Source organism: Notolepis coatsorum (assembly GCF_963971535.1).
Source record: "Notolepis coatsorum genome assembly, chromosome: 3".
In the NCBI taxonomy this organism is placed as follows: Eukaryota; Metazoa; Chordata; class Actinopteri; order Aulopiformes; family Paralepididae; genus Notolepis; species Notolepis coatsorum.
Window position 1 is genome coordinate 102828910 of NC_140167.1, and position 25551 is coordinate 102854460.

Here is a 25551-nt window from a genome sequence, read left to right on the forward strand (position 1 = left end):
GAGCAACGTCAGAAGGATACGCCCCTTCCTGACAAAAGAAGCCACCCAACTCCTCGTCCAATCAACAGTTATCTCCCGCCTCGACTACTGCAATGCACTGCTCGCTGGCCTCCCGGCCACTGCCACTAAGCCTCTTCAACTCATTCAGAACGCAGCGGCCCGCCTGATCTCAAACCTACCGAAGTCAGCCCATGTCACCCCACTTCTTAGGGACCTGCACTGGCTCCCCATTGCTGCACGAATCCGCTTCAAGGCCCTCGACCTAGCATACCGTGCGGCAAAGGGAACCGCTCCCGCCTACCTCCGGTCAATGGTCTCTAACTACACACCCTCAAGACCCCTACGCTCTGCATCTTCTGGCCGCCTCAGACCTACTCCTATCCAAGCTCCGGGAGGGTCATCAAAGAGAAGTCGCCTATTCTCAGTCCTTGCCCCACAATGGTGGAATGAACTACCCACCCCAGTTAGGACAGCCGAATCACGTCCAATCTTTCGCCGTCGACTAAAGACGCACTTCTTCAACCATTATCTGAATTAAAAAAAAAAAAAAAAAAAAAAAATCTAACCCTAACTAACCGTACTGTCATGCACTTGTCCTAATAAACTAACCTACACTGTAGCACTCAACACTTTGATGAACATTGTTGCTCAGCTGATAGAGTTGTGCCCTTCCTGATGGCTTGTCGTACAGAACTTGTAAGTCGCTTTGGATAAAAGCGTCAGCTAAATGACTAAATGTAACTACAACAAGCACATGGAGATTCCTCATTAACTCCTCTGTGTTGAATACAACTTGCTGCTTTTATAAAGCCTCAAATATCGGCTTACAATATTTCATAAAAGCAAAGTGTTTTGTTTGTCTAAGATTTAAAAAGGTTTCAACTTTACAGCACTGACAATTATCTATAGTATTTTTACCTGTGTTTGATAAGACACCCAGTCAGCAGCAGTGTCCCAACCCATATACAAACATGTCTTAATAAAACGTGCTTAATTAAGTCGAATTCTGCCTTTTTCTCTATTAACTACATATAAATATTTATATAATTGTTTTCTTTATAAAACGTGCTTAACACTTTGAGTGTCACGCCGGGTTTTCCTTTTTACCCCCTTGATGCCACGGTCCACTTCAATGTTAACGTTAATATCGCCTATGTTTTAAATTATGGCTATGTGTCTAATCTGCCCGTCGCTTATCAAAGACTATTTTCCACTGTCAGTGCTGTCAAGGCAGATTTGTTTTTTATCGCTTCATTTCCGTTTCAGAGCATTTTGAAAAGCACCCGTTTTGAAATAAAAAACAGTTCATTCTAGACCATTCTGTGATAATCGTCTTTTACTGGAATATTCCAGAACGTCGATATTCGTCGGCCTATTTATGAATAGTTTTCAAATAAACGCTAGATGATCAATATTATACGTGCACGCAAGCACATTCGCGCCGCGCACGGATAATCGGCGTGTTCATTTCCTCTTGGACTTTTCCAGTGAAACCGAAAGAGCCCATTTCACAAAACAGCCTATATCTTCATCAAAATTAGTCTGATTATCCTAACACTGATAACATAGATTCCTTACCTGACATCAGATGGTATCCAACTGGTATATTCCAATTCCTGATCACCATTCGAAAAAATCGATAAGTGTATGGATCCAACATGTATACAGTGCAGTACATGATTCCGCGGGGCTGAGAGGCTCCAGAATGAACTGTGGTAACCCCGGCTGGATCAGTGGACTGGAAAATGTGGAGTACCGGATTTTTTTCCCCATCCATTTTCATTGAGTCCATTCCAAAATCCCTTATGTCATCTGGGAGACGATAGGGGCCGCTTTTTTCCACATATGATCGCCGGCGGTGCTCGGGTATACTCGGAAAATAATCGGAGAAATAATCGGAGAAATCTCGTGAGTGGCTTTCAACATAACTATTGGAAACCCGAGATATCTCGTGTGTGGCAGTTAAAGTGTTAATTAAGTCGAATTCTGCCTTTTTCTCTATTAACTTTATAGACTAAGGTTGCAACATAATTATGTAATGTTATGTCGTTGGCTGTGTAAAGGACGCAGCTCCCGACTCATTATTAATTTAATTAATTAATCCAATCCACTTTATTTATAGAGCACATTTAAAAACAACAAAGTTGACCAAAGTGCTGTACAAGTCCCACAACATAAGATACAAATACATTTAAAAAATAAATAACAATAAAAAAATATTATTGTCGAAGCTTCAAATCGAATCTTGAGCCCAGAAGCTTCGACGGCCAAAAAAAGCTTGACGGTCAGCCCTACGTTGCAGGGCCAAGGCTAAGAGAATAACCAAAGGCTCTAGTCACCCAAACAACTGCCTCTTTGAACTGCTGCGGTCAGGCAAGGACTACTGGAGTCTCATGGCCAGTACAGAGCCATGTCCAGACGGAGACGAGTTTGGGTGTATCCGCCAAAGTATTTTATCGCATGCACGTTTCATCCAGACGGAAACACGTTCTGGGAGCCTGAACACGCCATTTTCTGAAAACGAGTGAACAAATCTGAAGACGCCAGCCTTGCGTTTCCGTCTTTACAAGCCAGTACAGATCTTTCCTGAACTGATGAAGCAATAGCCCACCTCTCCCTTAATCCGCAAACCCAGCCAACAAAAAAGAAACATGATACAACATAGCTGCAGTTAGTCGCTTGTTCGCCAACAATCTCAACATTTGTATTAGCGTTAGCTCAAAAACACAGAACCGGACGACACAAGTTGTTCCGCTAGCGATAACAACAATAATACTTCCGTCGAGGGGTTTAAAAATAAAAGAGCGAAGTCTAAAACACTGAAGCTATTGAAAGATGTTTATTTTGTACATTTGTGGCAGCATTACAGCATTTTCAGTCTTTCTGTGCTCGCCTTCCTCCGTCGCCACTGTAGGCAACGTGTTTTTTGCCAGAGAGCAGTGCATGTGAGCCGCTGTGTTTCTCTCCTCTCCTTTGGAAACTAGCGTTAGCTCAAAAGCACAGAACCGGGGGGTTTCAAAATAAAAGAGCGAAGTCTAAAACAGAAAAGACCTTTATTTTGTACATTTGTGGCAGCGTTACAGCATTTTCAGTGGTTTCGCTTGAACGCACATATTTCTTGAGACGATTTAGTGTTTACGGAAAACTTTTTTGAAATGAAAACGAAAAAGATTGGTTCCGTCTCCAGGAGGCGTGTATCGCTTCCGCAACGGAATTCGGTTTCCGGGTTCCTCCGATTGGCCGCGACCCCCACGTGACCCGCCCCCCTATCCACCGCTGCCGCGGCAGAGCTCGCTTCCTCATTATTTACATCAGGGTCCCCCATTTTCAATTCATATAGAACGACTACGCCGTAACAAATCATTAAAAAAATATACCGTTAACTGGAATATGTTGTGCCTTTACACATATGTTGGATTATGTAATTGGTTTGTCATGACAAACAAATTAAAAAAATCGCGATTTACCCACTGGCTACAACAACACTCAGTGACTGCATGTAGTCAGAGCCAGAGCTCAGCGATCACTGTGTGTTGTTGTAGCCAGTGGGTAAATCGCGATTTTTTTATTTGTTTGTCATGACAAACCAATTACATAATCCAACATATGTGTAAAGGCACAACATATTCCAGTTAACGGTAGGGATGTCCCGATCGCCTTTTTTTGCTTCCGATCCGATCCCGATCATATGATTTTAAATATCTATCGATCCGATCGTTTCCGATCCGATCTTTCACATTAGTAATCAATTTTGACGCATTTTTGTCAGAAACTGGCAGAGTGAGACAAGCCCATCTGTTGCCTATAATAGGGCGCGAGAGCGGAGGCTTTTGTTATTACATTCACCCTGAGAAATGTGCTTCTGCTTCATATGAGAAATATTAAAAGTTTCAATATATGTTTGCACATTAGTATACATTCAGTGTTCGACTTACGTAATGGTCCATTCTGGTCTGAAACGCCGACGATACGTCACGTAACGTTATCCTCCAGTTGAAAAGTTAATCTGAAAACTTCGCCTCCAGCCTGCTGCTTCATGAGTTTTTCCTCCACGCGGAATCTCCTCCTTGCAAACATTGCAACTGGCTTGACTTTCTATTTTTAAATGCTTAGTTCCAAACCTCTGACATTAAGTCTAGCTGCTCAAGTCAGTGGATATTAACCGTGTTTCGGGAGCGACGTGTTGTTGTTGTGATGTGGTCGCGACTCGCGTGTAGCGTGTAGCGTCTAAATTAAAGGGAATGTTTGTTGCAACGGTGAAAATTAAAGGGGAATGTGTTTGTTGTGGATAATTATTCTGCTCTGTGTGACAATAAATACATTAATGATGGTATATTATATGTAATTTAAAACCAAAACTAAGGCCTCCGTATGAGTTTAAGACGTGGACATGGTCATGTTTGTTGAATAAAAATTTTCTTTTTTTGACTGCCGATTTTTATTATTATTTTTTCCCGATCCCCGATACTCTGAAAAGCACGTGATCGACGCCGATTCCGATCACGTGATCGGATCGGGACATCCCTAGTTAACGGTATATTTTTTTAATGATTTGTTACGGCGTAGTCGTTCTATACGAATTGAAAATGGGGGACCCTGATGTAAACAAGACAAACGTCTTTCTCTGGTCTGCATCCCCTTAACAATTGTGTGTATTGAGCCGTACTGTATTGTACCCATTCTGCAATCTGTTAAATAAAGTTCATTCATTCATTCATTCATTCATTCATTCATTCAATACTTCCATGCGTATAAATTGACGAAGCGAGCGAGTCCGCAGCCGCTCGCTCTGCCGCACGCGGCAGCGCCAGAGCGTAGAGCCATATGAAATCCGTTTTATTATTTTCCAAATTCCATTTTATTTTTTCCCAAATTCCATTTTTTCCGTTTTAATATTTCAGAATTCTGTATTTTGCCTTTTATGCTCATTTTACCATCAGAAATAGTGTCTAATAAGTGGGAATGAATAAATGTCCACAATTGAATAAGATATAACAGTCCATTTAATGTTTTTAAGTGCTTCAACTCAGAAATACAGTTCAATTTTACACAATATTTTTCAATTAATATTGTGACAAAATAAAAATACATATTTCAAGTGTAAACAATAGATACAGCTAGCTACTACTGACATTATCACAATGACAATGTCAGTAACCTAGCTATATCTATTATATTGTGATGAAATATAGTAATGCATAATTTAGGCACCTTTAGTTTAGTTTATTTCGTTTATAAAGGACAGTGTATAATGGCAAACGTTTGCATTAAACAAATGGATGAGTGCACCAGATTTAGCAAGAAGCTATCATTTCCATCTATAGTCCTATGTACTGTAACGTTTCATAGCTATTTAAGTTTATTTAGATTATAAAGGGCAGTGTATAATGACAATAGTTTGCATTAAACAAATGGATGGGTGCACTAGATTTAGCAAGAAGCTATCATTTCCATCTATAGTCCTATGTAATGTAACGTTTCATAGCTATTTAAGTTTATTTAGATTATAAAGGGCAGTGTATAATGACAATCGTTTGCATTAAACAAATTGATGGGTGCACCAGATTTAGCTAGAACTTCTAGAAGCTATCATTTCCATAGATAGTCCTATAACGTTACATAGCTATTTAAGTGTATTTAGTTTATAAAGGGCAGTCGTTTGCATTAAACAAATGGATGGGTGCACTAGATTTAGCTAGAAGCTAAACGTCCTAATAGTGTCGCAAGTGTTTTTGCGGGTCCAGTCAACGGAACGTTGACAGAATTAGCAAAACACCTTATCACCGGAGGCATAAAAGTCATTAGGATACTGTTCTGCTCTGAATTGAGGGCTTATTGTGGAATAGTTTAGCTTCTTGACGATGTTAACACAAGCAGCCAGACGCTTGAGCACCGCGGCTGTGTTGTGTGTAACACGCTGTAGCGTCCCCGCCTCCCCGGTCGCGTGTACACCAAACGTTCCACCCAAAAACGAAATTTCAGTCCAGATTAGGCCAAATTCTGCAATATTCCACGTTTTGCAGTTGATTCCATTTTTATTGGTTAATTCCGCGATTCCGTCCGCGATTCCGTGAACGCGGATTTCATATGGCTCTACCAGAGCGGTGGATAGGGGGGCGGGTCACGTGGGGGTCGCGGCCAATCAGAGGAACCCGGAAACCGAATTCCGTTGCGGAAGCGATACACGCCTCCAGGAGCTTCTATCCACAGGCCATCAGGAATGATGCTCAATGACTCCATGTAACAACCCATCATCTACACTCATTGCACGCACATCAAATAAAATTTATTTATAAGGCCCGACAACACACGTTAATGTCCCCATGGGCCGTACAAGTCTTCTTTAAACAAGTCAAGAAGAAAACATAACAATAAGTCAAGAACAGAACAAGAACACCATAAGGTAGGGGTGGGCGATATATCGAGTATACTCGATGTATCGCGGATTGTTCTACCCGAGATGTAGTACTGTACTATATCGCGAACAGCGAGTATTCGTTTATATGGCGCCGCCCACGGCCGAGAGACACTCGCAGTGCTTTCCTCGAGAAGGGACGGCGGAGCTATAGGCTAACGTTAGTGTACTGGTCCCGAGTGTAGCAGGGACGGCGGAGCTATAGGCTAACGTTAGTGTAGTCAGGGCTGTACAGTGCGATATAATGTTGCGGTTGTAATTTCATTAGACAGACCAGCGCGGACCTTTAATAACATGCAATTTAATTGACACGAGCAATGAGCTAACGGTAGCTGCTAACCAAGGTATCCATTAGGATTATGCTAAGCTAACTAGCGATAGCTGCTAACCCTGGAAAACGGTCAAAGCGGACTCCACAAGACTAGTTCCATTCGTGAGGAAAGGGGGTGGGTTATATTGACAACGCTTGACTACGCTTGACAACAGAAGTTTAAACATAACTTCATATTTATTGGTTATTCGTTTCTGTATATCATCCAATTTCCATCTCTGTGTGTCTCCATCTCCATCTCTTCCTGTTTACATTCGAGTGTGACGTCATCACCTAAGGCAGCTTAGACGATCAAAACGCGGACCTAGAACAAAACCCGAGGGGGGGGGGGGCTGGCTCTCTTGTTCATTCTCGCCCCCTCTCTCTCTCTCTCTCGCTCTCTATCTACATTCAGGGATTTAAAGTAGCCAAACGTTACAGACAGTATAAATACTAACTGGATAGTTGATGATAAACATTTAATTTCATTATCTGAAATATTCTAAAATCATTAAGTCTGCTATAAGCCATTATACCTTCGTGTGTGATTATTATTTTCTCACAGTAGTGTGTGTATTAGAGCTGGGCCGTTAACGGCGTTAACGTGCTGCGTTAACGCTATACTAGTATCGCGCGATAATATAATTAACGCATTAATCTTTTAAATTTTTTTTTTTTTTTACCTTTATTTACCCAGGGTAGGTTCGCCGAGCACAGATGCTCTTTTTCAGGAACGCCCTGCTTCACATTCACACAGTTCCATTCACACCTGGGAGCTGCCAAGTACAACCACAGTTGACACCATTGGCCACTGAGCAACTCCACTGGAGCAGTTGATTCAAGCCATGTCACATAGTTCAAGTTTGAAATGATTCTTTCTGTTTTGCTCCTGAGAGTGTGCTAGATACTGTACTGTACTGGTAATATTATTTATTTGTGTTAACTTCTGAATAAAACAACTTATTAAACACAAGTACATCTTATTGAACATTATTTTGATATTTCATTACCAATTATCATAGCAAAACAGCTTTTTCAAACAGTCTGTAATGCATTTTGGAAACGGGAGATGGGCTCATGGTGTAATGGGCCACCTGGCCTGAGAAACATAAGGAGGAAAGAAAAAGTAAGGACTTACTTCTGGTCATTATTTGGGTAGAACACACATATTTTGAATGCCTTCGGCAGGTTTTTTTTAATTTTTTTTAGCCATTTTAATCTAGATTAATCTAGATTAAATCCAGGATTGCAGATAGATTAATCTAGATAAAAAAAAATTATCTATGCCCACCTCTAGTGTGTATATATAGTGTTTGGCTAAAGTGGATAGAAAACACAGTACTGTGTAAAAGTCTTAGGCACCCAAGAGTTTTTATATAAATTGTCTTAGATGTAAATAAAAAAAATTATTAGTGTGTCGGTAGACTACTCTTAGTACATTTTCATAAAATTATTTTTTAAATCATCTTCATGGTTTAATAATGCAAACATATGTTGCAGGGACTTATTATAATCATCATATTGGCGTGACTGTATGCATCAAAGGGTTAAATCAAGCATTTTTAAGTGCTTTAGAGGAAATGTCAAAATATCGCGATATAATCGTGTATCGCGATATGGCCAAAAAATATCGCGATATCATTTAGATGCCATATCGCCCAGCCCTACCATAAGGTCCAACAAATTTAAAATAAATGCAAACAAATGAAAGAATGCAAGCAGGGGGCGAAATTAAAGCCCGCCGCCCGCCAGGGGCGCTCAGTTTTTACCTTTGGCGCTTGCCACTGAGAGCCCTGCCCGCCGTGTGGACGTGTAGTTCATAACTATACTCTTATTTTGAAAATCTGTGCGGGTCTCATTTCCGGCCCAAGCGCAGCTAGAGTCATAATATCGATGGCTCCGGCAGTTAGCAGCATTCGGTTCGTATGATATTCTTATTTTGAAAAAAAACGTGGCAACGAGTCATATCCGCCCAGCCCTGCAGCGGGATACTATTGGCTTCTGCTCGTATCAACACAGAGCGGCCCGCAGCTCTAGTGCCACTGCTAACGTTAAGCTCTCAGAATGGTAGCAGCTCGCCTGCAGCATCTAGTGCTAACGTTAAGCTCTCAGAATGGTAGCAGCTCGCCCGCAGCATCTAGTGCTAACGTTAAGCTCTCAGAATGGTAGCAGTCTGCTCTAGTCTAGATCGGACCTCCATGAGCTGCATAATACCTCCGTTCCCTCGTTAGCTAGCTCGCGTTAGCTAGCTCACTTAGATCGATCTGTCCCAGTAAACTAAATTGTCTTAACGTTATCTACCGGGCTAGCAGTAGCTACAGATAGCTCCTGATATCAATGTCTTATAACATTGATTGAATGCGTATTCTAGCTGAGGGCATGTTGAATGTGATTTGACAAAAGAACCGTAACGTTAAAATTGGGTCCAGCTGCATCGCCGGAGAATCCTTGCATGCTGAATGTAGGGTCTAGCTGAATATAGGGTCTAGCTGCAGGGCCGGAGAATCCTTGCTGGAGCTGGAGGCTACTCAAGTATACACACAAGACAGTGGAGCTGTTTGCAGATAGCAAGCATTTTGACTTATTGCGTGGTGGCGATGTCTCGCAGATAATACAACTACAAGTATGATTATATAATATATATTTTATTTAAAAACAATTTTTTTTATATAAAATATATATATATATTTTTGTAATCAAAAAAATGTTGGCAGGTAAGAAATATGCTTGGCGGGTAGACTCTTCCCATCTACCCGCCACTGGCCGGTGAGTCAAAAAGTTAATTTCGCTCCCTGAATGCAAGCACTCCCAGACATACCCCACGCGAAGGTAAGGAAAAACTCACTAAAACCTAACAATAGGGGAAAATGCTCCACAGGCAGTGTGGAGGAGAGAAACCTTAGAAGGGCCATTCAAGGTTCAAGGGGGGATCTCCCTTCTTAGTTGTCGGTGATAGTAGTGTTGCAGAGTAAGCATGCACTCAAGTGTGTAGTGAAACACAGATGAGTGCATGCAATAGCAACTGAACATTTTGAAAGATTAAAGATAGAGCTGATAGCGAATCTATTTGAGGCACAGGGGCACATCCACACACTCACTTTTAAACAAACACTCACCTTAACCTTAACACTCACTTTAGACACTACATTATATTTATCTATTATTAAAGAGATTTGCACTACATTCATACCTCATTTGTATTTGCACTTTACCTTAAAGTTTTGTACCTCATTTTCTGCATTGTACCTCACTGTTTACTCATTTGTACTCACTGTACTTAGATTGTACCTAGGTTGTACTTTAGATTGTATTGTATATATGTATATTCCTCTTTACTTACTTTTTTACTTACTTTTTACTTACTTTTTTTACTGTATAAAGCACACTCTCAGGGGCTCATACAGAACCAAGCATTTCACCGTAAAGTACGTGTATTTTATTGTGACAATTAATTAACAAACTTGAACTTGAACTCCTTACCAAGTTTTACTTGCATTAAAACTAAATTACAAGCCATTTTCATGTAATTTTATCACACTATGTTCCATTACAAGCCATTCTCCTTTTTTTTATCCACTTTTTCTCCTTATTTTCTCCCATCCCAATTTCGCCTCGCCAATTCTCCCTTCAATTCTCCCCTCCCCTGTCTCGAACGTGAGCTGGGCTCGATACCAGCATCTCCTGCGTTAGTGGCGAGCGCCTTGCCCACTGCGCCACTCAGCCACCCTCATTACAAGCCCTTTTCATGTAATTTTGTCACACTATGGTCACACCGGAATTGGAAGCTCCGCAAAGTGTCAATTGCCTGACTGTTCGCACCAGAAGCGCGCTTCTCTGGGTCAATGAGAGATCCTGTTCCAATCACAGAGACCAGACACCGAAACTATCGCTGGAGATGGCGAGCTTGCACAGAGCGCTACGACACAGCTGGTTCCAATGGTCCAATCGGTTAACATTTGTTTCTGCGCCCAAGGAAAGGAAACTTCCCGGCGTTTCGGTGTCCACCGTGAATCTGCCATTAGTCACTAGTAAAAATGGAGATAACAACCATCATTAGTGTCAACAACCATCATAGGTTGTTATCTCCATTTTGGTTTGGAACATAGCACAGTAGACAGGACATATGGAGGGTGCAGGGGGATTTGGCATGCACCCATGGACACTGCCTGGATTCAAAACCAAGATGTTGCATTTACGTGGTACACACGTCCGTTCCTCGAGCCTAAGGGAGTTATTTATGATACGGAACTCCGCAAACACCCTGCAAGTCTTTTGTTCGTAAAAGCACAGGCGTGAACATCGACCCACCAGATCGACCAAACCATGGTATCACAACGACAGTTTGAATTCACCAAGAAGAGGAAATGGCAAACCAATGCTGTAGCAGACAGGAAACCTTCACTGCCATGCTACAGATGGTTGTTTTGGTATCCGGTGCAATGCGCTGAAAGCCACCATTCAGGGGTTTTCCTCAAAAAATAAGATAAGTCTCAACAAGGTCTCCCCACAGCCATGGCTACAGACGGATGTCTAAAGGAAAAGGAAATATAAATAAATAAATCTTTAAAGCTATAATTAAACGTATTGATTATTAAAATTCATCAACGGTTAAAATAAAAAAATAAAAAAAATTATTATTATTATTATTATAGCTGGCTAGCTACTGATAGCTGCTGATATCAACAAATGCTCCAGCAATAGTCGAGTGCATGATAAGTTACCTCCGTTGACTCGGTAGCTCACGTTAGCTCACGTTAGCTCTAAACTAAATAGTTCACTGAGGCGTTGTCTTAACGTTATCTAGCCGGCTAGCAGTAGCTACAGATAGCTCCTGATATCAATGTCTTATAACATTGATTCGATGCGTATTCGAGCTGAGGGCATGCATGCTGAATGTGATTTATACCAATAGGGTCCAGCTGCAGCGCCGGAGAATCCTGGCCGTAGCTGGAGGCTACTCGAGTAAACACAGACAGTGGAGCTGTTTGCAGATAGCAAGCATTTTGACTTGTTGCGTGGTGGCGATGTCTCGCAGATAATACAACTACAAGTATGATTATATAATATATATTTTTTATAAAAAAAAATATATACATATATTTTTTTTTTGTACTTTTTTTTATACCAAAAACGATCGATATCGGATTTTGAAAAGCCCTCGTTTTCACGGAAAATAAAAATATTCCGTGATAAACGCCCTTTACTGGAATATTCTAGAACGTTGTCATTTTTCGGCCTATTTATGAATCGTTTTCAAATAAACGCTAGATTATCGATAGTATTATGTGTACGTATGCACGCTGGTGCCGCGAGCTGAAAATCGATTATCTTATTTCCTGATCGCTCGCACAGCCAAACAGCCATATCACATATAGGGGAAAAGCTTATATCTCCGTGAAAACAGGTCTGATTAATTATCCTAAGACTGGTAAAATAGATTCCTTACCAGAGATCAGATGGTATCCAAAAAGATTATTCCAATTCCTGATCGCCATTCCAAAAATCGATCCTTTTATTGATCCAATGCTACGTACTGTAAAGACATATTACACGCTGTTCTGATGGTCCACAATGAATCCGATCGGCTCTGGTTACATGCGTGAGAAGTAAAATGTGGATTCCGGAGTATTTTTTTCTCATCCATTTTCATTGAGTCCATTCCAAAAGGGTGCATTACCATCTGAGAGACGATAGGGGGCGCTTTTTTCACATCCGAGCGCCTGGCGGGGCTGGTTTCCCAACGGTAGACTCGGTTGATGAAATATGAATTCAGATCGCTAATAAAAAAAAATAACAATTTCTCGTCGTGGGCACTCAATGGGGGGGCTGATAACACGAGTTATGTCGTGATGGGCATTCAAAGTGTTAATGAAAACCGAATAATATTGCTTTCTGTAATTAGTTTCTACAATTGCAACATGCTTGCAGTATTAATTCAGTAAGTGCTGTGTTTTTATATTACCCGTTATATTAACAAGAATCCAGGTTCACTCTAATTATATTTACACAGTGTACAGTTTGGTACAAGCAACTGGTCAGAAAGTGTTTTGTTAACCCAAAGGCAACAGCACACACCTTGCTATGTGTTGTGAATTTAACCCTTGCACTGAATAACCATGTAACTCAGTTTTGATATTTTCTTTGGACAGCCCATGTATTTGCAGTTGTTAAAAGGTAGTCTGTAATGCCGCCAAACAGCAATACAGTGGCGGCCGCTGGCGCTGGTGCCTTGTAGGTCGCAGTTCACGTTAATAGGTCGAGTTGAAAATGTAATGCTCCGAGATGCTCTGGAGCAATCTCTCTCTGTCTCTCGGATAAATCAAATCAAATAATTAACACATGTATGTTGTCATTTTAAACAACTCACCATTCATTATGCATCAGCAGCAGCTAAATTAATGTTATAGTTCACAACACAGCAGCGCGTTTTGAATCGCTAGCCTATTAATTATCGTCTCAGCAAGCACAGTCAATACTTTTTTCCGTAGCCGCATTTCGCGGAGACAGCTGTGTATAGCGAGAGAGAGAGAGCGAGAGAGAGAGAGAGAGAGAGAGAGAGAGAGAGAGAGAGAGAGAGACTCACTGTTTAGTTGAAACGTCCAGGGCAGGAGAGCTTGATAAACGTGTATAATCCACTGTTGAATGATGTATTCCAGACCACTGTCCACTGTCTCCAGACTGCATCCGCCATATAGCTTGTTAGCCAAGTGTTAGCTAAGCTTGTTAGCACAACACAAGTACATTTCTTTGTCCATTTTTCCGCGTCGAACAGACTGCAAACTACCTGGCGTTCTATCGCCATGCTCTAAGACAAACTCTAACCTTAACCAACTTTGAAAGAGTGCCTAAGCTTAACCATCTAAAGAACTTGCAGTCACGGCACGCTCTGCTGCCTGCATTTCACAACAACACAACAACACAACTATCTCTCACCAACGGACCGGAATAAGCTAGAATTGGAACATTAGAAATTGGATTCGGCCAATCAGAGATCGTCTCTGTGAAATTCTGCTACGGAAAAAAATACTGGCGTCGGCCAATCAGAGAGCGTCTCCGCGAAATGCGGCTACAGACATTCTTGACGCTACTGGCTAGACCGCTTCAAATCGCGCCCGGATTCCAACATAATAGTCATATTTCAACGCACAACGCGTTACGCACTGATTGGCTTCGACAGATACAGCGATCAAACCGTGACGCGCACTCAGAGCGCTATTGCGTCTAGCCCGGGCCGAGAAATACAAAAAAAAAAAATGATGTCACTTCCTGTTCAAGAAAACAAGTATTTTTTTATTTTATATAATAACGTTATATTGTGCATTGGAAACACAAACACTTAAAATGAGTAAATATTATTAATTTTAAACATGTTTATATTATTTATAGGGCTATAAAACAAAAAACAAAAAAGTTTTATTTTATTCTTCTTCTCTGATTTAACAGCAGTCAGCAGGTGGGTCGGCGCCCTTGCGCCCCTAGTGGCAGAGCCGCCACTGCAGCAATATCTAAGCAAAAGAGCCCCGCTTGGTATTGCACTTTGTTTACTTTTTGTGTTTTGGTCTGACATGTGGGTTGGAGTTTAGTAACTTATTATACTATGATTTTCTTCATAGTAGAGCTTGGTAGAGCCTGGGGGGGGGGCAGCAGTAGCAACCCCTCCCCCTATACCCACTGAAATCCAATCCACACATCAGACAAAAACTGTAAACAAGTACCATGTTGTCATCTATTGCCTAGAGGTCACTGTTTGACGGAATTACAGATTCAACCTTTAACACAATCTGCGCCGGAAACGAGTTAACTCGTTATTGCCCGCCATGCGTTCAGCGCCAGAAACGAGTTAACTCGTTTTTGGGATCGTTATTTAGTTTATTCGCTATATCTATTCATAATTCATAGCTGCAGCCTCTGGTATACCCTTCAGACCCTGTCTGAGCTGGCAGACGGTCAATACCGCCCTCTACTGCCATGCAGAGCTATTGCATCTCATTGAAAATGGGCTGGTGTATTTTAGGAGACGATCTGAGCCGGGCGGGCGGGGTTTAAATACTCAGGCGAGCCAGTTCTATACAACGATGGCATCGAACAGTAACCCCGCCCGCCCATCATTGTGACACGGTCGGTAGTGTGGTACGGACCTCTGCGAGCAGTATTTGGAATTGCGATCAGATATTTGGATTATTTCTTTTGCATTACATCAGATACAAGGTAAGAACACTATATATAAATTTGATTGTTGATCTGACATTTATTTCTACCACGATCACAGCTATCTGTGTGTAAGTGTATATGCTTATTACCGTTGACTGCGGGGGGGGGGCGAGCGCCCCGCTACGACGGTCATTTCATGTATGCACAACGAGATATAATAATGATAATCTAGCGTTGATTTCAGGATGATTAGATAATCAGCCGAAAAATTACAACGTGATCACTGGATTACAGTAAAATGCCTTTTTCTCGTCTTTTTCCTGAAATTACTCAAAAGCACCCAAACCATACTCTATTCAAAACAGTATCAAACGGAAATGTACGGATGAAAAAACAATCTGTTTTGGGCATGTTGACTGGGAGCAACTCACCGATAGTCGACGGCATTATTAGACCCATAGATATAATATAAAATATATTTTAAGCACTCGCAAATGTTGCAGTCTAAAACTATATCCATTGAATAAAGACCTGGCGATGAAGGGGGATCAGCGCCCCCTGCTGCTGGCGGTCAATGTGTTAAGTCAACAAAAATACATTTCTGACGGTACATGCATCATACAAAAGCCATAAAGCCCTGAGGGTGTTCTTTACCATTCACTGTGAGTACTTCGATGCAGTATCACTGGATCCATAATCAAAGAGAACACCCCTCCTGGCATTTATTACCAAGGTGATGGCTACATCGTCTTGTTTACAAATAGAAAGAGAAGTGAGGACTGTGTTTAAAGGTATCTCACTCTCCTTTACTTACAAATATCACCCAAGTTACACAACTGATGGGAAGACTTTTAGATTAAGGCCAAGGTGGCTTTTGTAATACATCAATCAGGAAAAGGGTGAGGCACAGAACCATTTAAAGCAACATTTCACTTTGGTAGAACTCTAATACTTTCTGGCTCTCTTACTTCCAGGTGAGTCCATAGATAGTCAACTTAGGGCTGGGCGATAAAACAATAACGATAATTATCACAATATATTTTTCCTCAATATAAATATGAAACGTGGTCAATAAATATATATTTATTTAAAAAATATATATTATTAATGCCAGTTATAAACGTTTTATTGTTATACAGTTCGTGTTCATGTTATACCTCAGATTTGTGGACAGACTTGTCTTTCTTGCCCGCAACTTAAAGTAATGGCTTTGCTTGTCCAAATGAAAATACTGACCAAATTGAGATTTATTTTTCTCTTGTCCATTTATTTAGTTTGCTTTCTAATTTAAAATACAGTTTGAAACCGTCTGTACACGTAGGCTATGTGTGCTAATCAGACTTGAGATTTTATTTATTTTCATTGCTAATGCCAGTTATAAATGTTGTATTGTTATACAGTTCGTGTTCATGTTCTACCTCAGATTTGTGGTTTGGCAAGTAGGCCTAATTTGTCATGTTCTGACAATAAAGAATATCCTGAACCACAATTAACCTTCTGGTTTCTTCAGCTTTCATTCAGCAGCAAAAATTGCCTTTAAACTTATCCAACTTGAAATAAGTATTTCATGTATAAATTATCGAGATTATCGATCGAGTGATATGAAAGTTTTTATCGTGATAACATTTTTGGCCATATCGCCCAGCCCTAAGTCAACTACCAAATACTGCCCCTCCCCATATCTTTAGTGACATCACTCACTCCCTGTCATTCTGAAAACCTTTTTTTCTTTTTGGGTCAAGGTAAAAACAGACACAACAAGCAGAGCCACCCCGATTCCAAAATGAGTGCAAGTAAAATAACTATAGCCTTGGATGAGCCATGTCTTGGATGGGCTGTTATTTTAGAGTAACCACATCTCTGCCAAATTGGCTGCCATGTGCACTGACTGCACGCCTCTTTCGAAGGGAGAAGATGACCCCATCCCCCCATTGGTATATCATAAATAAATATTGCTGTGGAAATATTTGGACAGTCGAATGCTGAGCATTACAGCAGCGTTGTCCCCCTGTGCTTTCTCTGGGGATCACTTGTTTGGTTTGTGAATAAGAAATGTATCTCTGCTTTGGGACTAATACGCAGTACATAGTCCCAAGACTCCCAACGCAACGTATCCTGACAACACTAGGTGCCGTCTCGCCCTCTGTGCTGCCGTCTATCTCACCTCTAAGTCCAGTCAACAGCGGTTGACTTGAATGACTTATCAAAAATCAATGGAGAGCTAAATGGAAGGACTGGCCTGGGGGGGGGGGGGGGGGTTGAATCATCAATCCAAACACGTTATCGGCCTTCAGCCGATTCAAACCGGAGCACAATCCCACATGGACGGAAACCATAAGGCAAAGGGTTTAATTTCAAATGGTATCACTGAACAAGAAGTGGTCAGACAGACTCAGAAGTCTCTGCTTATCAGAGGGAAAACAATAGAATCCACTAGGGGTGGACGGTATGGTCTAAAATTTATATCACGGTATAATTTGAAGCATAGACGGTAACGGTATATATCACGGTATCAGTGTTTCCGTTAGAATAATTTTTTTTGCCTGATAGGCAGGCTATATAAAGAATGACATCCTCAAGGCATGTAGATTTATAATATTTTAACTTAAAACTAGGCTACTTTTGCGTATAAAGTTATTATATTCCAAATAAAATAAGTCCCGAGTCCGTGCTGCTCCCATTGCAAGTGACAAGTGATGCTGGATTTTGCTAGAAGCATATGTAGCTGCAGAGCCGCAGAGCCAGCGGCGCTTTCAGGTCTGGTCACAGCTTTCAGCCGTTGGGTGGGGGGGCGCTGTTGAGCGGACCTGACCTGAAAGCGCCGCTGGCTCTGCGGCTCTGCAGCTGCATGCTATTCGCAAATCCACTGCTGCCTGCAGCCGTCCTCCCGGCTCCCGCTGCAGCCGTCGTTATCATAACACTACACGCATATCATAATGTTTACAGCAAACTGTAGTTGATCACCAGGTATGTTTTATTAACGTAGAATAATTCATATAAGAAAAACGATAGGGACATCTCTTACCTTTCTCCACTGGTTAAAAATGCCAGGAACTGAAATTGAAACTTGCTGTGCGCCGCGGTGATATGTGTTTATTATGAAATGACAATTGCGTGTTGACACGCCCACTGCGCGAAGCCTCCTAAATAACTTTTTCCAGTTTGCACATATCTATTATCTATGACTAATTCTATCTATTTTTAGGGGCAAATGCGATTGAAATAGTCGCGCTGTGGTTACATGACGTCATTGCTATTTTAGAGCTGCTGTACCGGTTACACGGTATAGTCAAAATCCATACCGTAGAGCAAATTAATACCGTTTATACCGTATACCGTTTATACCGTCCACCCCTAGAATCCACCCCAGAACAGAATGTTCACCATGGACAATTAAAAGTCTGTGTAGTATAATATATAAAATGTTTACAGTTGCCATCCATGATCACATAGGGCCTGGTTTCTTATTGGCCACAGGACTTATTCTGGTGGGTCCCCCACAATTGTAGTAAAATCATTCGGTCCCCAACTTGAAAAGTTTAAAAAGCCAACCAATCTCACAAGGCTTAAAAAGAAGGATACTAGGGATAGGCAAAACTCACAAAATTGCTATTCGATAGCCACTGGGAAATACCCCTGTTAACACTTTCAGTGCCCACCATGTGATAACACGTTTTATCAGCCCAATGCCTGAATGCCCACCACGACAATTAGCGTGTTATTTTTTTATTAGCGATCTGAATTCATATTTCATCAACCGAGTCTCCCGTTGGTATGCAGCCCCTGTAGGAGCTCAGATGTGAAAAAACCGCCCCCTATCGTCTCCCAGATGGTAATGCACCCTTTTGGAATGGACTCAATGAAAATGGATGAGGAAAGAAAAATCCGGAATCCACATTTTACTTCTCAGGCATGTAACCCGAGCCGATCGGATTCATTGTGGAGCCTCAGAACAGCGTGGAATACATGTGTACAGTATGTAGCGTTGGATCAATAAAAGCGATCGATTTTTGGAATGGCGATCAGGAATTGGAATGATCTTTTTGGAGAACATCTGATCTGAGGTAAGGAATCTATTTTACAAGTCTTGGGATAATCAGAGTTGTATTAGCTGAGATCTCGGCCCTATGTGTGATCTGTCTGTGTGTGCACGATCGCTTTGAGGAAATCAGAGAATAGATTTTTCAGATCGCCTATATAGCGTGCATACGTACACATATACTATCGATAATCTAGCGTTTATTTGAAAACTATTCATAAATAGGCCGAAAAATTACAACGTTTGTGTATTCTAGAATATTCCAGAAAAGGGCGATTATCATGGAATATTTATATTTTCCTTGAAAACGAGGGCTTTTCAAAATGCTATAAAACGGAAATGAACCGATAAAAAAAACAATCTGCTTCGACAATGTTGACTGGAAAACGAGTCATTGATAAGCGACGGGCAGATTAGACACATAATTTAAAACATAGATTAGGCGTTATTAACGCTAACATTGAAGGGGATGGTGGGCTTTCAAGCACTAAATCGTGCGCCCCCTGCTGGCACTGAAAGTGTTAACAGATGATTTTGTTTTTACTTAACACATTGAGTGCCACGGACGCGTTTTGTCGTTAGTTCATGCCGACCTTTGAGTGCCCTCGACGCTATATAGCGTTTGTTTGTCTTTTTTTTTTTATTGGCGATTTGAATTCATATTTCATCAATCGAGCCTCACGCTAGTGTTGCAGACTCTCTCTGAGCTCAATTGGGAAGATACCGCCCCCTATCGTCTCTCCCTGTGTAACTGCACCCCATTACTTTACACTGACGAAGGGAGGGGTGGCCAGTTTCCTCATTTTACTTTTCCCTCAAACCAACTGAAGAATCCATTGTGCTCGCCGGCCCGGAAAATGCGTGGATTATGTATTTACAGTACCCAACACTGTAATCAATAAGCGTGATCGATATTTGGAATGGCGATCAGGAATTGGAATAATCTTTTTGGATAACATCTGATCTCAGGTAAGGAATTTATTTTACCAGTCTTCAATCAGAGCTATTTTCACAGAGATATAAGCGTTTGCCCTATGCGTGTGTGTGTCTGTGTGTGCGCGATCAGGAAATGAGAGAATCGATATTTCAGCCCGCCTCTATAGCGTGCATAAGTACACATATACTATCGATAATCTAGCGTTTATTTGAAAACGATTCATAAACGGAATCTATATATTTTCCTTGAAAACGAGGGCTTTTCAAAATGCTATAAAACGAAAATTAACCGATTAAAAAACAATCCGTTTCGACAATGTTGACTGCAAACAAGTCATTGATAAGCGACAGGCAGATTAGACACATAGCCATAATTTAAAACAGAGATTATGCATTCACAACGCTATCATTGAAGTGGGTGCTGGCATTTAACCATGCTTTCCCATGTTAATGGCCGGCACTGAAAGTGTTAATAGTGAACATGAGGGTAGCCGGGTAGCGCAGCGGACTAAGCGCCTGTCTACCACCACAGAGCCAGTGGAATCCGGCTGTGGTGCCTCCGGCTTGGCCGACCGTCCATACTAACACAATTGGCAGTGTTAGCGGGTGGGAAGCCGGCGTGGGTGGGTCCTGGTCGTTGTAAAACAGCGACTCCTACAGTTCGGTCGGGGCGCCTGCACAGCAAGGGAAGGATCTGGGAGAGGTAGTGTGACCTTCCACACATTACACTCTCCCAGTGAGAGTCCGCGCTGCCAGGTGAAAAGAAGCGGTGGGCTGGCTACACATGTGTCGGAGGAAGCATGTGATAGTCTCCGCCCTCCCAGACCGACGGTAGGGGGTAGAGTCCGCAGCAACCCGGAAGGGGATTGGGAATTGGCATAACGACTAAACATTGGGATGGGAGAAAAACGGAAAAAGAAGGGGGAAAAAGATCATTCAAAAAAATAGTGAACATGAAATAATCCAACAAGCGAGCTAGCTGGATGCTGTCATTGCTAACATCCAATGCTATCGGACCAGGCTAAAAGCATTCATTCTGAACGTTCCATCACTGATGCTTGAAATGTGTAAACTTAGTGAAACAACATGGCTAATGTACAATGGTTGCTACAATGCATCTCCAGTCTCTTCTTCTTTTCCCAGCTGTTAACAGTCCGTTATGCTATCTGGATGGCTAGCTAGCAAGCTGTACCCAGCATGAAGTTCAGCGGTGTAATGTTTAAGAGGGTCCCCTCTCAATACGCTACACAGTGTAGGTGCTGGTAAAAACAAGGGGAAAAGCGGGGGCAAAGCTGATGACTTGTCGTACAGAACTTGTAAGTCGCTTTGGATAAAAGCGTCAGCTAAATGACTAAGGCTACGTTTAGACGAGCGTTTTGGGATGGAAGTCTGAACAGAAACCGCAAAAGTCGTCTTGCGGTTTCACTTTTAATTTTGCGTTTAGACAAGCGTTTTGGGGTGGAATTCTCCGTGCAGACGAGGCTGTAACAACTCGAGACAACGGAGCCCTGCTGTCACACGATTGGCGCATATGTCACATGACGTGCTGTGAAGACCCGCCCTACTCTGCCTCTGATTCGCAGAGTGTGGGTGGGGAATGTGATTGGACCAAAGCAGAGTCACTCACAGACAGTGGGTCCAGTCATAATAGTTGTGATAGCCGCGGGACAGATTCTTGTGTATTTAAAAGTACTGCCAATGTAGCCTTCAGGTGATCGCCATGGATAGAATCAGACATGCTTTGTTTACGCTTCTAGGCTACTGGCGCATGCCTGTGATGTAAGCAGTACTAAGGCGCGACGAGAGCCTTGACGACCCTTTCGTCATCGTTTTATGCGGTTTGACAGTTTAGATGAGAGCGCAAAGGTTTACCGTTTCTAGGAATTCCACCCTGGAAGGTGGTCTCACTTTTTTACGGTTTCACCCCGTAAAAACGCTGTTTCCGTATAAACGAAAGGCACATCTGAAAAAATATTTTTGCGGATTCACCTGCTAGCGTTTCCGTCTAAACGGGGCCTAAATGTAAATGTAAAGCGGGACAAAGCGGTATTCGCATAAACAAGCATTTTTGATCAATTAGTGACTATTGGATAATCAATGCCCATCGATAAAGGATGCTACTTATTTGTTTGGGGACATTGAGTATGACTACTATAGCATTTAGAGGTCCACAGATGGAAGAAGGTGGGGTTGTTCCAAGACAAGCAATTAAGCCATCATAAAACACCATTGTTCTTTTAATAGATGGCACTAAACCCGTTTACCTTATGACTATAATTGAGTTATGCTGCATATCATCTAGTCTGGTAACTAGTCATCTAGAGTTTACCCTCTTCATGATCAAATCCAGAGGAAAGGAGGACTGTTCTGTGGTATGTCATTTTCAGTGTCTTTGCACTGATGACACGGCTAGTGGGTGACATCCAGTTTTACGACTGGCAGCAGGTCATTGTCCAATAAACCCAGGGTAGAAACGAGGTGAGAGCAGCAGCCTAAATTACTGTACAGGTTCACATCTTCTCTTCAGACGGCTATGGACGTACACATTCTATTTTTTCATCACAGAGATAAGTTCTGCTCAACCCCATTACCTTTAATTGAACAATATCAACTTAGACCCTCATTTAGGCATCAGTGAGTGGACATGGAGACATCCAACACCCTCCTTCCTATGTGTGAAAATCAAGTCACTCCATTTTTATTCCTAGCACATAATATAATGCACAGCTTTCAATATCATATTTTAGTTGGACAAATCTTCCAATACGGATGCCCTGTTTTAGTCCTTTATTGGCCCAATGCCAGTTATTGTTACATCCCAATGCAAGACAGGAGATGAGTCTAGACCCTCCAGAAAGTTCCACACAGCTACAATAATGAATGAATGAAGCATTGCTAGTATAAAGCGCGTTTCTAGACACTCAAAGCACTTTACAAATGCATAGTGGAAATTGCCTCCTCCACTACTGAGGCGTAGCACCCAACCTTGGGCTCCACGCCAGGCACACAATGCACTTACACAATGGTTCAAAGGCCCAGGAGACAATATCAGCCAATTAAGGAGAGGGATGATTAGGAAGCCTTGATGTCAGAGACCCGACTAGGAATTTTGTCCAGGAACGTCGGGGAACCCCCCTAATCTTAATAAAACATCCTGCATTCTTTTAACAACCGAAGTGAGTCGGGACCTCGGTTTAACATCTCATCCGAAGGACTTGAGTTTAACCTCTCATCTGAAGGACGGCACTCACAACTGTACCGCGTGTCCATGTCACCATAACGGGGACATTGTTACTGCTGGGTCCGAAGGACAGAGCACCCCCCCACATGCTGGACAACACCACCACTTTCCAACAGTGCCCTGGCCCGTGGACTCGAGCCTGCAACCTTCATGTAGCGCAGAGCCCTACTCGTGTAGCCACGCTGTCGGACAACACCCAAGATTGTAATGGATTACAAACAATGTTCCACAAAACATCATCAGATATCAACAAGGCATAGGAGCCTAACAGAGGATAATGCATCTTGGTGCCAGGAACTGGACTATAACCCGATTAGTGTAGTATCCCACCATGTTTGTGCCGTCAACGGGAAACTAGTTCACTCTACCATGTCATTCTTTTTGGATTAGGACTATGTGTCGTGTACTGATGCGTCTCTTTTGTATACGGAGTGAGGCCACAGCAATTTTGCACCTTGCGGACAGTATGGGTCTGTTCTATTCTGTGCTTTGCTGCTTTTTGTTTACGTTTATTAAAAGATCCCCATTAGACACATGAAAGAGCCTCTAGTCTTCCTGGGGTCCTGCTGCTGCTACTCCAGTCTCCAGACTGTAGCCTGTTTGAAAGTTGTTGTAGCTACCTGCTCTATCCCACCACTCAAATTATACTCTACAGTGGCCAGGGACCTGCAAACTTAAAAGTAGCAATGCATCGTACCACATTCTCACCGCAGATACAGATTCTGTGTGCCTTCGGTAAGATGATTACCGATCCGATCCATTGGTTTCATCGAACAGAATAGACTTACTCCATCAGTTTTGGGTCATTGGACACATTTTTTTTTTTTAGATGTAGTCGACTGTTCCTCCATTACAAAAATCTAACATGCTTCTTCTATGTGTCAAAAATTAAGTCACTTTGGTTTGATTTCTGCCATGTTATATCATGGTTCTTCTTGGTAATGAATTGTATTATTTGGGAAATTCACAAACAAAACCCTTCCCGGCTCATCTTTCAAGAAGTACATTTAAATGTTCTGTGTGCAGGTGGAGTCTGTATTTTAGCTCCCAAATGAGGAGTCGTTATATGATGCTGTCTTTGGTGCTCCTTATAGTACCACAGGTGCTCCCTAAGGTACACAGACTTGACAGGGCAGACAGACAACAGCTTTACATTGGACTGATACTGTAACAAGACCTGCCCCATGGTAACTGGTGAAACCAATGTCTAGTGCAGTTCAATGCTCTTCCCCTCCCCCACTCATGCGCTTCCTAAGTCTGCATCATGGCACAATAAATGTGTATACCAATCACAGATCAATGATATTAAATGACGTAATATGGATCACTGGATGCTAGGCTGCATGGTGCCCTGTGCAATCATGTTACTTTACTTTGGGCATATGAAGTAAATATAATGGGGACAACAACACACAACCAGCACCCCGACAAAAGTTGTGTCCCTATTTATTTTCTATAGTGTTATTAAGCCAATAGCTCCAAACTCTTAACATTATAAATATGAGTGAATATAGGCTATACACTTGAGAACTCGTTGGGACAAACGTTTATTAAAAGGGATGTTGTTTCTTTGAACAGGAATTTCTACACACGTGTGAAGTGGCTATATAATGATGCGCGAGCCCCGGATTGATATCATAATTCATCATAACCACCACACCCACCCAATTCCCAAAGTAATAATTAGAAACTTGGATTATAATGTAGAGTTCTAGAAGTGACTGCTTACCTTAATGTGAGTCGTACCCTTCTTCCCCTTTGGCACAAGGAGAGAGAGTCTCCAACTTCAGTGAGCGAGCGACGACTGTCCTCCCATTTCGCTTATTATTATTATTATTATCACAAGTTCCGGCCACACAGGTATATTATCTCGCCGTATAGCAGGGACTATTTGCGCCTTATATTGAATAGTAAAGTTAAAACCAACGCGAGTTGTATGTGAGGCTGGTGGCTGAGTGGAGCTACTACTGTATGTAACGCTGGAGTTTCAGCGTTCTGAGAGAGAGAGAGAGAGAGAGAGAGAGAGAGAGAGAGAGAGAGAGAGAGAGAGAGAGAGAGAGAGAGAGAGAGAGAGAGAGAGAGAGAGAGAGGGGGGGGGGGTGACCTTAAACCTGATTATTCAAAACATAAACCGTGTTCATGTCAGTCATTCAACCCGTGTTGTCATATTTAGTATGGGCGACACAGGGTAACCAACATTAATTATTTTGCTAACATGTTATTTATTGTGTGTTAATTCTTTAAAAAGAGAGAACTGGATCAACTGGCTAGAATTATAATAATATGATTTTGTAAACATCTACTAGGCCATGTTATAAATAAGACCTATCTATGTGCTATATATTCAAGTATCTAGCCTAAGTAAACAGATTAGCATGTCTTTAGTGGATTTACATATATCCACAGCCTATACATGTCACCATAATAGGCAACTATAAGCCTATATTGACTACTTTTCA

The 25551-nt window shown here is 41.8% G+C and overlaps 1 protein-coding gene across 1 annotated transcript in view; it reads right to left on the reverse strand.

Moving 5' to 3' along the window:
- tbl1x (transducin beta like 1 X-linked) overlaps positions 1-24944 on the reverse strand; it is a 173219-nt gene extending 148275 nt beyond the window's left edge. Inside the window, exon 1 of the mRNA XM_084310911.1 lies at positions 24822-24944. The gene's annotated coding sequence lies outside the window, so the exon portion shown is untranslated. The remainder of the gene's footprint in view (positions 1-24821) is intronic.
- Between the last annotated feature and the right edge of the window lie 607 nt (positions 24945-25551).